Raw genomic sequence first — 12,200 nt, 5'->3', positions numbered from 1 at the left:
TCAGTTCAGTTGCTCAGTCATGTCTGACTCTTTGCGACCCCATGAACATCACCAGCTCCCGGAGTTTGCTCAAACTCATGTCCATCGAGTCGGTGATGCCATCCAGCCATCTCATCTTCTGTCGTCCCCTTCTCCTCCTGCCCCCAATCCCACCCAGCATCAGGGTCTTTTCCAGCGAGTCAACTCTTCGCATGAGGTGGCCAAAGTACTGGAGTTTCAGCTTCAGCATCAGTCCTTCCAATGAACACCCAGGACTGATCTCCTTTATGATGGACTAGTTGGATCTCCTTTCAGTCTAAGGGACTCTCAAGAGTCTTCTCTAACACCACAGTTCAAAAGCATCAATTTTTTGGTGTTCAGCTTTCTTCACAGTCCAACTCTAACAACCACACATGACCACTGGAAAAACCAGCCTTGATTAGATGGACCTTTGTTGGCAAAGTAATGTCTCTGCTTTTTAATATGCTATCTAGGTTGGTCATAACTTTCCTTCCAAGGAGTAAGTGTCTTTTAATTTCATGGCTGCAATCACCATCTGCAGTGATTTTGGAGCCCCCCAAAATAAAGTCTGACACTGTTTCCACTGTCTCCCCATGGAAATACATTAGCTCACACAAATGGAAGAGCACACATTCTCATTTGGTTTGTCCAGTGGCTCATAACACACATTTCTCATTTGGTTTGTCCAGTGGCTCAATGGTGTTATCAAGAATTCTCAGCATTCTCTTCCACTGAACCATTGGCCGTTGACAGTTTGAGCCTGTCTAGCTTCTTTCATGGTAATGGAATGGCTGCTGGTAGTAACTGGGTCTACTTTCTTCATCCCATCTAGTGGCAGAGAAAGAAAGGCCTCATTGCCTTTCTTTTAAGATAGAAGAAAAAATATTCCCCAAACTTTCACCAAATCCCCTCCTCACATCTCATTGGCTAAAATTCGGTAATATACTCATTTCTGAATCAGTCATTGGCAAAGAGATAGGATTTCTCTAAGACCCATCAGATCCATCCTTGAAACTAAGAATGGAGACCTGCTTCCCCTGTCTTGGTAGCAGAATGTGGGAGAGAGGAAGACTTTGACCTAGCATGCATGCATGCATGCTTATATATATATATAAAGACAATGGGGAAAATAGATATGGAGATGGCAAACAAGAGGGTTTCTAAAAAGCAAAGCTGGACCAAATACACATTTTAACAGAATCCCAAATGGCCAGGAACTAAAATAGATATCTGGTTAACATCAAGACTTAAGTCAGATATTGCCATCATAAAATTGACTTTTGGGATAAGAATAAATTGATAAACTTCCAAGATTATTATTGTGATTTATTATTTAAAGTATTATTGGCTCATACTCACAAGAAGATGAAGCGAGCACTACACGTATTAAAAGATACTTGCAAAAGGATTGCCTCTCGCTTTTGAAGCAGTGGAATTGAAGGAGAAGTCTCCAAACCCGTGGAATAGATGATAGAAAATTCAAAGCAACAAGACTATGGATGGTTAAATGTTTCATGCTTGAAGCAAACCTGTCATTAAGGCAGCAAACATCAATCTGGGGGCTTCACTGGTGGTCCAGTGGCTAAGACTCCATGCTCCCAATGCAGGGATCCTGGGTTCAATTCCTGGTTGGGGAACTAGATCCCACATGCCACAACTAAGACCCAACACTGCCAAATAAATAAATACATTTTTATTTTTTAAAAACATCCATTTGTCATAAACTCCCTGCTGATTAAACATATGAACATCATGAAACATTCTTTTAAGAAATAACTTATATATGATACACTGTATTATATATGTATTATACATATATAATGTATTATAATGTATTGTATTATACATTATTATAATGCATTATACATTAAATAATGTATTATACATTATTATTTTTGTGTAAAAGATGATATTGTCTGGAAAAATGTGGATGAAAAATTATATAGAGGAGTTGGACTCACAAAGTCATGGATGACAATTTATTTTGCTTCTGTTTTCCTTTTTATGTAAGCACCACCATAAATGGGAAAAAAACTATGTATAAATTACTATAAAAATTTATTTTAATAAGCATAAATAAACATTCTAAATGATAAAAAAATGTTGGGGATTACATTTAAAAGTTTGACATTACAATGTAAGAACAACCTATTCTTGGAGACATTTGATGTTAGATGACTCCTGGGGTAATACTGCTCGTTTGTGACCTTATATGCTGCTGCTGCTAAGTCGCTTCAGTCGTGTCTGACTCTGTGCGACCCCATAGACGGCAGCCCACCAGGCTTCTCCATCCCTGGGACCTTATATAGGTACCCACTATTAACTAATATCAGTAAAAAAGCAAAATATTATTTGGCAAGCTCATGCTAGAAATATTTTCTGTCTTTCCAATAGCAACTGAGGTGAAAACTGACCTTTTCTTTATCTCCTGAATTGAAGACTTGGCCCATGATTATGGCAGTCTTGTTGAGCCAATCCCCAGCTGAAGGGACTTCCTGAATATTTTCAGAACTAGACTTAAATTGTTCCTCCTGTTTTTCATTTTATTTCTAACACTTTTCAATAACTTCCTGCTTTTCCTAATTGGTTGGGTTTTTATCTTTTGATCTGTTACTGTAGCCTTGGAGCTGTATCACTAGATTTCAAGATAACCACATGGCTCTGCCTTTTCATCTATACCTGCTTTCTTGGCGTGCACACAAATGCTAAAATCATAGTTGGAGCTGAGTGATAGAAAGCTCTTTACTACAGGATCATTCATCAGTCAATGACTCTGCAGCAGGCTCCGGCAAACCACTTTCTTTGGGCAACCGTTCTTTTGTTAAATTCTGCTTTGTTACGTACTGTCATTTACAAATTACAAAGTTCAGGGTTGTGTTGTTGTTGGAACAGACTTTTAACTTGTACTCATTGTGATTTCATTTTATTTTTTATCAATCTTTTTATATTGCAAAGTACTTATCAAACCAGTTAGCTGACAACAGGGACCCCCCTGTCTTTCTGGGTCTGTGACTCTGTTACCTTACGCTGTGCTGTCATTCCTGTCTGAACACCCTGCTGAAGGCTGTGAATAACATGTCTTATGTTCATGACTTCTAAATTACTTCACCTGATTGTTCCACTGGCAATGTCAACTGCATGACATTTTCTCAGTCTGTAATTATTTCTTCAATTAGATTTACTATGCTGTTAGCTGTATAGGGACCCAAAAATCTCCTGGCAGAAGCATAAAGCAATAGTGTGGCTTAATTCATCTTTAATCTACCATTCGGTGAAAAGTTAAACAAGATTTGTGTTTGCAGTTGCAAACTGTCTAAACAGTGTGAAGAGTTATTAAAAGCGCTACTGCTTTGTCATGTAATTAGATTTTTGTTTGAATAAGTGTCAGATTTTCTTGAACACTACAGACTTTAAATAATAAACACAAATCATAATATTCCTAAACATAACAAAATACTAATAGTATGTGTTGATTTATTGTATCACTCCTACATTAAATTTTACTAATTCCCAGGTTTGAAATGCACTTTCACTATGATGAGGAATACTTTTTCTATCTTAAGCAAGCTGAAGTTTCAAAACTGGATAAGATTCAAGAGAAGAATATAGGACTTGGGTTGTAAATATTTAGGATGAGTGTACTGGTGACACAGGTAATTATGAAAAAACTATAGGATATCACTTTACCATCTTGGGAGATTAGCCATGATTGGATGAAATTACATGAGACCAAGTTACAGTTATTTTTTAAGTAGAGAAAATGAGGCCAAGACACAGCACCTCTGTATTACGAAGTGTAAGATAATACTACTGCAGGCACTGATGGGCTGCTGGGCCTTTTTTATGGCCCTTAACTCAACAAGATTTCAAGTCTATATCCTTAGATCGGATCAATTTCATATCTTGTGTCCCTAGGTTCAGTTTAGTCACCTCCCTAGTTCTGTTTGTGCGTGTTAAGTCACTTCAGTTGTGTCTGACTCTTTGCAACACTATGGACTATAGCCCACCAGGCTCCTCTGTCCATGGGATTCTCCAGGAAAGAATACTGGAGAGGGTTGCCATGCCCTCCTCCAGGGGACCTTTCAGACCCAGGGATTGAATCTGCATCTCTTGCGGCCCCTGCATTTGCAGGTGGGTTCTTAACCACTAACGCCGCCTGGGAAGCCCCCACCCCCAGTTTTATAAACACATTCAAAGTTTATTACCTGATTCAGGTTATCTACCTAAATTTCCAAAACCCCACTATTTTCAATTGATTTATTTGACATGTATTTGATTCTTCATACTTTTCACCTTCCTGACCAGTTCTGGTCGTTTTAATGTCTTTATGTTTAGCTCTGGTCAGAACTCTAATATCATTCCACTGAATTGTGAATTTCTATACTTTGGCTGCCAATCAAAGCTTTAAAGACAGAAACCATAAAAATCAAGAAAGCATAATTTATAAGAAAGTGAATGTTGCAAACTATTACGTAGTTTCTTCTCCTTTGTAAATGTACAGTTGGATTCTTTACCAGCTGAGCCACCAGGAAGGCCCAAGAGAAAGGATACACCAGTTCTTATTGTACTTTATGTAAGAACAATACTGTTTTTGGTCTATCTGGTTCCCCTGATAAAGGAAAGATGCTGATATCAGGCAGCTCGATGTCAATTTACCAAAGCACAATTCCCTGAACACCAAATTGCCAAATAGCTAATTCACAGACTTGCTAATTAACTAGATTTATTTGACTTTTAAAACCTACTTATAATGTTTACAGTAATTCATACCAGCTTTTGGACATTTCTGTGAAGATGTTTTGATCGATTTTTATTTTGTACTTGTAGCAGCGTGCTGAGGAATGTTCAATTTGTTCCTCGCCAAGTCCCTGGTCAAGCAGCTGGAGAGACCTAAGGCATATTAAAAGAATCCTCTGCAGTGGAAAAGACTAGAGAAGAGTGAGCACACAGCTCAGAGTGGGCTATCAATCCTAGAGCCGGGGATGCCTGAGGGCGGGACTATAGGGCAGGGAAAGGAGCAGACAGAAGGACTGGTATTGGACATATCCTTGAATATAGTATTTTCTTCAGCTTTAAGCTTTACTGAGATATAAATGGCATAATAAACTGCATATATTTAAAATACTCAATTTTCAAAGTTTTGGTATATGTGTATATCCATGAAACCATCAGCACAGTCAAAGATTATAAACATAGCCATCACTTCCATGATTTCCAAATATATATATACAGGAAGACATTTGAAGTCATCTTACAGATGACTGTTATTCTGTTCATTTTTCTTCAGTATTTTTCTCTCTGAGTTCCTTTTGGATAGAACATATTACTTGTGACAACCATGGGGTTAAAGAATGAGATAAATAGACAAGCCTAAGATGAGTCCTCACTTTTCAGCCTGGAAGACTAGGAAAAGTGTAGTAACATTAAAAGAAATTAGAAGTCCAGAGAAGCAGGTCCAGATGATGACCTAACTCCTAAATGACAAGACTCTTTTCAGGAAGACTGAATTGGGGAAGCCTCCTGGGAAATACAGTCTACTTGTAAGAGATCAGAACTAGAGTTAGATTGGGAAAACTGTCAGCTCAAGGGTGTTGGGAAGGCTAATTAAGATGAACCTGATATTGAATCCCTGATGGGGAGCTCATACACGTAGGGGACACAAAACGTATGGAAGGTGTTTCAGTCTATGACCCATCTCAAAATGAGATGGATACACACAAAAGATGGGGAAGTGCAATGAAAAAGGCACAAGCTTTGCAGGTGGGTGGAATGAGGCAGCTTCTACCAACTGGCCTGTTACCTGTAGCCCAGACTCTTTCCCTATTTTGGCCTCAACTTGCCTACTGTGTCACTTTCAGCAAGTTTCTTATCCTCTAATGTTCAGTTTCTTTATTTCAAAATGGGGATTATAATAACTAATCATAAAGTTATTGTGCATCTAATCAAGGTAACAAAGTAGAACCATGAACAAGACTGTCTTGTGAGATACAAAATCATAAAGCAACTCTTTCTCCCCTTGTTTCCTCCTGCCCCACTATGAAAACTTGAACAAGTCCCATATATTTGCTAGTTTTGTTCAGTCGCTCAGTCATGTCCGGCTCTTTGTGACCCTGCAGACAGCAGCACACCGGGCTTCCCTGTCTTCTACCGTCTACTGGTGCTTGATCAAATTCATGCCCACTGAGTCGGTGATGCCATTCATCCATCTCATCTTCTGTCTCCCCCTTCTCATCCTGCCTTCAATCTTTCCCAGCATCATGGTCTTTTCCAATGAGTTGGCTCTTCGCATCGAGTGGCCAAAGTATTGGAGCTTCAGCTTCAGCATCAGTCCTTTCAGTGAATATTCAGGGTTGACTTCCTTTAGGATTGACTGGTTTGATGTATTAGTCTGCTATTGCTGCTGTAATAAACTACCTCAGACCTGGTGGTTTAAAACAACACACATTTATTATCCTATAGTTCTGGAGGCTGGAAGTCCTCAAGGGTCAGCTGGCCTGTGCTCCTTGTGGAAGCTCCTTCTTTCTAACTTCTCGAGGCTGCCTCATTCCTTGGCTCCTGGTCTCATGCTCCATCTTCAAAGCCAGCAGTGGAACATCTTCTGATTTCTCTGTCACTCTGGTTCTGTAATCACATTGGCTTCTGCTTCTGTGACCCTCCTACCTCTCTCTTAGAAGGACCCTTGGGATGACACTGGGCCAACCTGGAAACTCCAGGATAATCTCCCCACCCCAAGATTTTTAACTTAACTGCATCTCCAAAATCCCTTCTGCCACTTAAGGAAACAGACCCCCAGGTTCTGGGGATGAGGTTGTGGACATCTTTGGGAGACCATTCACCCTATCATACCCTGTTACTTCTCCAGTTGCTCTCAGGTAATATATGTGCTACATTGTTGTATGTCACAAATATTTCAATTAAGAGATTAAAAACCACAGTTTCATGTAACAAAGCTAAATTTTATTTAACTTGATGCTTCTGCTCATCATTATCTCATGCTTCTTTGAGCAGAAAGTGCGCAGTCAGTCCTAAAAAGAGGTTGCAATGGGCTCCTCTTCTCTTTCCTCATGGAGTCATCTTCTATTCTGATCAGTGCTTCTGATTTCCCCAGGGTTAGAGCAGGTGGGGAGAAGGGAGAGGTGAGGGAAACAGAAGTCTGGGGTGGTCCAGAGTCAGCAGCCTGTGGACCTGTAGGTATTTAAATGACTCTTCCTTTACTGGATGCTTCTTGAAAGTCATCACTAGGGTTTTCTCACCTTAAGTTTTCCCATGCATTAATACCTGGCTTCTTGTGTGGCCTCTGGGCATCCAGGAGTCTGCCTTTGGCTTCCCTACTCTTTAGGTCCTCTTGTCCCTCCAGGAAGTTCTCTCTAACCATTTGGTTCACAGGAAATGCACAAAGTCCTTGCCCTGACTCTGGGAGCATACGCAATTCCCATACCTTAGCCGCCTACTCTGTTTCAGCCAGCCTCTGCTTGTTTATATTTTTAATATGTGGTTCAAACATCGAACCATTATGTCCCCCAAAATTCACAGGAATCATACTAAGATCTTGAATTGGTCTCTTCAAAATTCCTCTTTCTGGATTTGGGTTTAGGAGGTGGTATTCTCACCCCTCTCTCCCTCAACAGGGCAGGAGAGAAGACACATAGTACTGGTCTCTCCGAAGAAATCTCTCCAAATATGTACCTCTTGACCTTTTATATCCTTAATGTGGGTAAGTAATTGACCCTGTAAGAGTTTCTGGACATCTCCTTTGCCAACTGAACAAACTGGAATGAATTGTTTCCTTGGTGTCTTAGCATCAAGTTCCATTTTACCATCCTGTTGTATTGGTTAAATAGCTACCACAGTGTCTGGCATAAAAAAGCACTCAATAAATGTTCATTCCCTTATTTCCAAGGAAACGAGGAAAGCATAATTACAGATACATAATTAAATTAGTCAGATGTTTTGAGATATTCCAGATGGAAACACCAAAGAAGGTGTAAAGCACTACCCTTAGAGCAATTTTCATCCTCTCTCTTCATTCTGGGCAGCTGGCAGCCTTCTTATGTGGAGTGCTGACACATTCTGATGTGTCTTTCTCTGGGACCAATTTTGATGACAGGCAAATACAATTTGACATTATTCAGAGCTGTAAAATTCCTCCTTTCTCCAGGAAGCATGTACATCAAACTGATCATCTCGGCTTTTTAGTTGTTTTAATATTTCAGAAGTATAGCAGGTAAATTGAATTTTTAGTATGTATCATTGATGCCACTTACCTGGAAAACTAGTCTATCACTATACATGTGATGTACCATGATTTAATTGACCCCAGATGAATAAATTACATTGTTTTACAATGACGCTATGATAGGCAATAACGGGGCAATGAATGGTTGAATTGATCTAAGTTTACTGGTGAGATTGCTAAGATAAAGTTTAAGGTCTGTAAGTCACCTGATACATGAATTGGGTGGGTCAGTCAAGGCTTGATTTGATCTTTTAAGAAGGTCAATCTATTAGTTTTCGGGCATTTAAGAGCAACTGGACCCTATTGACCTCTGCTTCTATCAAAGCTGTCAGCACAACCTCAAAGCTCTTCATGCCTCCACAGGAAATAGGAAGCATAAAAAACTGAATGGTCAACCAATCAGGCTTTCTCATATGAGGATTATTTCTCTACACAGATTGATGGAGTTCCACCTATAGAACTCCAACAGTTGCTTGCCAAGATTTTAACAAAACTTTAGCCTCAGTCATAATTTATATGTGCATATAATTCTGGAAGCTTATTAATGAGGGGGCTTTATTTTCCTGTCTTATCTTCGATCATCAGTATCCATGCTAAAGATTCTTTATTTTCATGGATCAAATGGTTAGATGTAGAACAACAGGATCAAGGAGTCTATATAAATCTTTTCTTTAAAGCTTTTGAAATATAATTTCTAATTGTCTTCTATAATGGTTGATAATAAGATATACTTCCTCTAAGGCAGATAAAAGTGCCTGGTTTTTCAGGTTTTTACGAATACTGGTAAATTCTGTTGGCCCTTGACTTTGGGAGCTCCCATGCAATCTTACACTTGCACACTGTTCCTTCTGTTGTGATAACTCAGGAACTGGTATCAGCAACTGCTTTCTATACTCCTGACCTTGCTTTTGATTCATGTTTTAAGGTTTGGTATGATGTTAAGATTTTATTTTTTTGGATCACCAATTTATCCTTCATCTCATTTAGTCAATCTTATCTCAATCTTGTACACTTATTGTGACTGATATGTACCTTATGGCCAAGATAGACTAGAATTGAGATTCTAGAAATATTATCATAGGATGAAGACTTCATGAATAAGACAGAGACTCACTTCTCAGGCTTGGTTTAAATATTGGATGGCTGATTCCCTAGTGGCTCAGTGATAAAAAACCTGCCTACCAATGCAGGAGACTCGGGTTTGATCCCTGAGTTGCGAAGATACTCTGGAGAAGGAAATGGCAACACAAATCCAGTATTCTTGCCTGAGAAATCCCATGGACAGAGGAGCCGGGTGGTTTACAGTCCATGGGGTCACAAAAAGAGTTGGACACAACCTAGCAATTAAGCAATAACAAAATATCTTGGATTAGTTACAGAGGTTAATGAAAGCTTAAAAAAGATTCAGAGCTCCTTAAATTTCCCTATGGTCAAAATCAGTCCCAGAGCTTAGAGAAGGATTGAACCTTTTGAAAATGGGAGGGAGGTGCAATTGGCTCTCTGGTGGAGATAAAGGGCAAGAATTTTAAAAGCATAAATTCCCCAAGTTTGTTTTGTGGCCCTCCTCCTCTCTGTAAAAATCTCACCTTATCCACACTCATTATTTCAAATATCAGTTTGTACCAATGACTCTTAAATGTATATCTCTAGCCCTGACCTTCTCCAAACTCCAGCTGATTTAACAACGTCTAATGAATATATACATAAATATTCATGTTTTGAAACTTCCATTGTCAATATCAGATTTAATCCCTTGAATCTATTGCTGGGAAAAATATCAATAACCTCAGATATTCAGATGACACCACCCTTATGGCAGAAAGTGCAGAAGAACTGAAGAGCCTCTTGATGAAAGTGAAAGAGAGTGAAAAAGTTGGCTTAAAACTCAACATTCAGAAAACAAAGATCATGGCAAGAGGAGAGTGAAAAAGTTGACTTAAAACTCAACATTAAGAAAACAAAGATCACGGCATCTGGTTCCATCACTTCATGGCAAATAGATGGGGAAACAGTGGAAACAGTGACAGACTTTACTTTTTTGGGCTCCAAAATCACTGCAGATGGTGACCGCAGCCATGAAATCAAAAGACGCTTACTCCTTGGAAGGAAAGTTATGACCAACCTAGACAGCATATTAAAAAGCAGAGACATTACTTTGCTGACAAAGGTCCATCTAGTCAAAGTTATGGTTTTTTCAGTAGTCATGTATGGATATGAGAGTTGGACTATAAAGAAAGCTGAGCACCGAAGAATTGATGCTTTTGTACTGTGGTGTTGGAGAAGACTCTTGAGAGTCCCTTGGACTGCAAGGAGATCCAACCAGTCCATCCTAAAGGAAATCAGTCCTGAATATTCATTGGAAGGACTGATGCTGAAGCTGAAACTCCAATACTTTGGCCACCTGATGTGAAGAACTAACTCATTGGAAAAGACCCTGATGCCAGGAAAGATTGAAGGTGGGAGGAGAAGGAGACGACAGAGGATGAGATAGTTGGATGGCATCACTGATTCAATGGACATGAGTTTGAGTAAATTCCAAGAGTTGGTGATGGACAGGGAGGCCTGGTGTGCTGCAGTCCATGGGGTCGCAAAGAGTCTGACATGGCTGAAGTGACTGAACTGAACTGAGTGTCAATATGCATAAAAATAAAAATTTGTGTTTCTTTGCTTTCTTTCTTTTAGTTAAAAAAAAAAAAAAAATGGAAAAGGCCCACAGAGATGAGTCAGCACAGCTCCTGCCTAAAAGAAACTCACAAGTTGGTGGGAACAACAGATAAATACATAAAGACTCCGGCACAATGTGGCAAATGATCTGATGGTGTGGGGCCATAGGACCAAGAAGTGGGGTGTGTGATGAACTGTATGTATGTAAATTAGGAAAAGTTTCACAGAGGGCTTGACATTGGGTTAGTTCCTCATTTCCAAGAGGTCTAGGAATTTGTTGTCCCCAAGAAGAATGAGCAACCAGCCATACTTAATTTAAGAGATTCATCCTTAGGGAAAGTGGAAGTTGGGAAGGTAAATCACTCCGGGTTCTTTCCAGGACAGGGTTGCAATGAAAGCCACAAGGAAGGAGATTTCCAGTCCTTTCCCCTGGTGATGACACCATCAACAACAACAGCAATCACAAGAGGAGTGATAGCTTATACCTACATAGCAGTTAGTATGTGCTGGGAGCTGTCTTAAGTCATGTCTTCAAGCCCCCAGCATCATGTCTTCTAAGAAATGAGATGGATGCCTTGGTTACCATTGGATAATGTCTGACATTCCGAGGAGCAAAGGAGTGTCCTGACAAAACCTTGTGTCACGGCTGGCAACTGCCACTCTATGGCTTATACCATGTGGGTTTCTCAAGAATACCTAGCAATTTCCTTAGAGCTACCCTCCTATTAAATACACTTTGGACAAGATGATTATAACAAGAGTTTAGGGCGATCTTTAAAACATTTTAGATTATTTGCACAGTGTTTGGCTTATAGTAGGCATGCAGTAATTATGTAGGGGAAGATCCTGAGATTCAGTGAGTGTTTTAAAAATTAATCCTGGGGACAGACATATCCTTAGGATACAGAAAGAAGTGGGGCTTCCCAGGTGACACTAATGGTAAAAGAACCTCCATGCCAATGCCAATGCAGGAGACATAAGAGACACAGGTTTGATTCCTGGGTCAGGAAGACCCCCTGGAGAAAGAAATGGCAACACACTCCAGTACTGTTGCCTGGAGAATCCCATGAACAGAGGAGCCTGACAGGTTGTAGTCCATGAGTCGGACAGACTGAAGAGTCGCAAAGAGTCGGACACGACTGAAGCAACTTAGCACACAAAACTCACAGAAAACAGTACCAGTAACACTGGATACTAACTACGTGCAAATAATCTGAATAAACTGGCAAATGTGACCTCAGGGCCTCTTTCTGCTTTTCTCCTTCTCACTCCCACCCAATGAATCATGCCCAGGCCAAGA

This window comes from Dama dama, chromosome 20 (genome assembly GCF_033118175.1).
Source record: "Dama dama isolate Ldn47 chromosome 20, ASM3311817v1, whole genome shotgun sequence".
Taxonomy (NCBI): domain Eukaryota; kingdom Metazoa; phylum Chordata; class Mammalia; order Artiodactyla; family Cervidae; genus Dama; species Dama dama.
The sequence above is the reverse complement of the archived record's forward strand: the minus strand, read 5'-3'. Positions refer to the sequence as shown.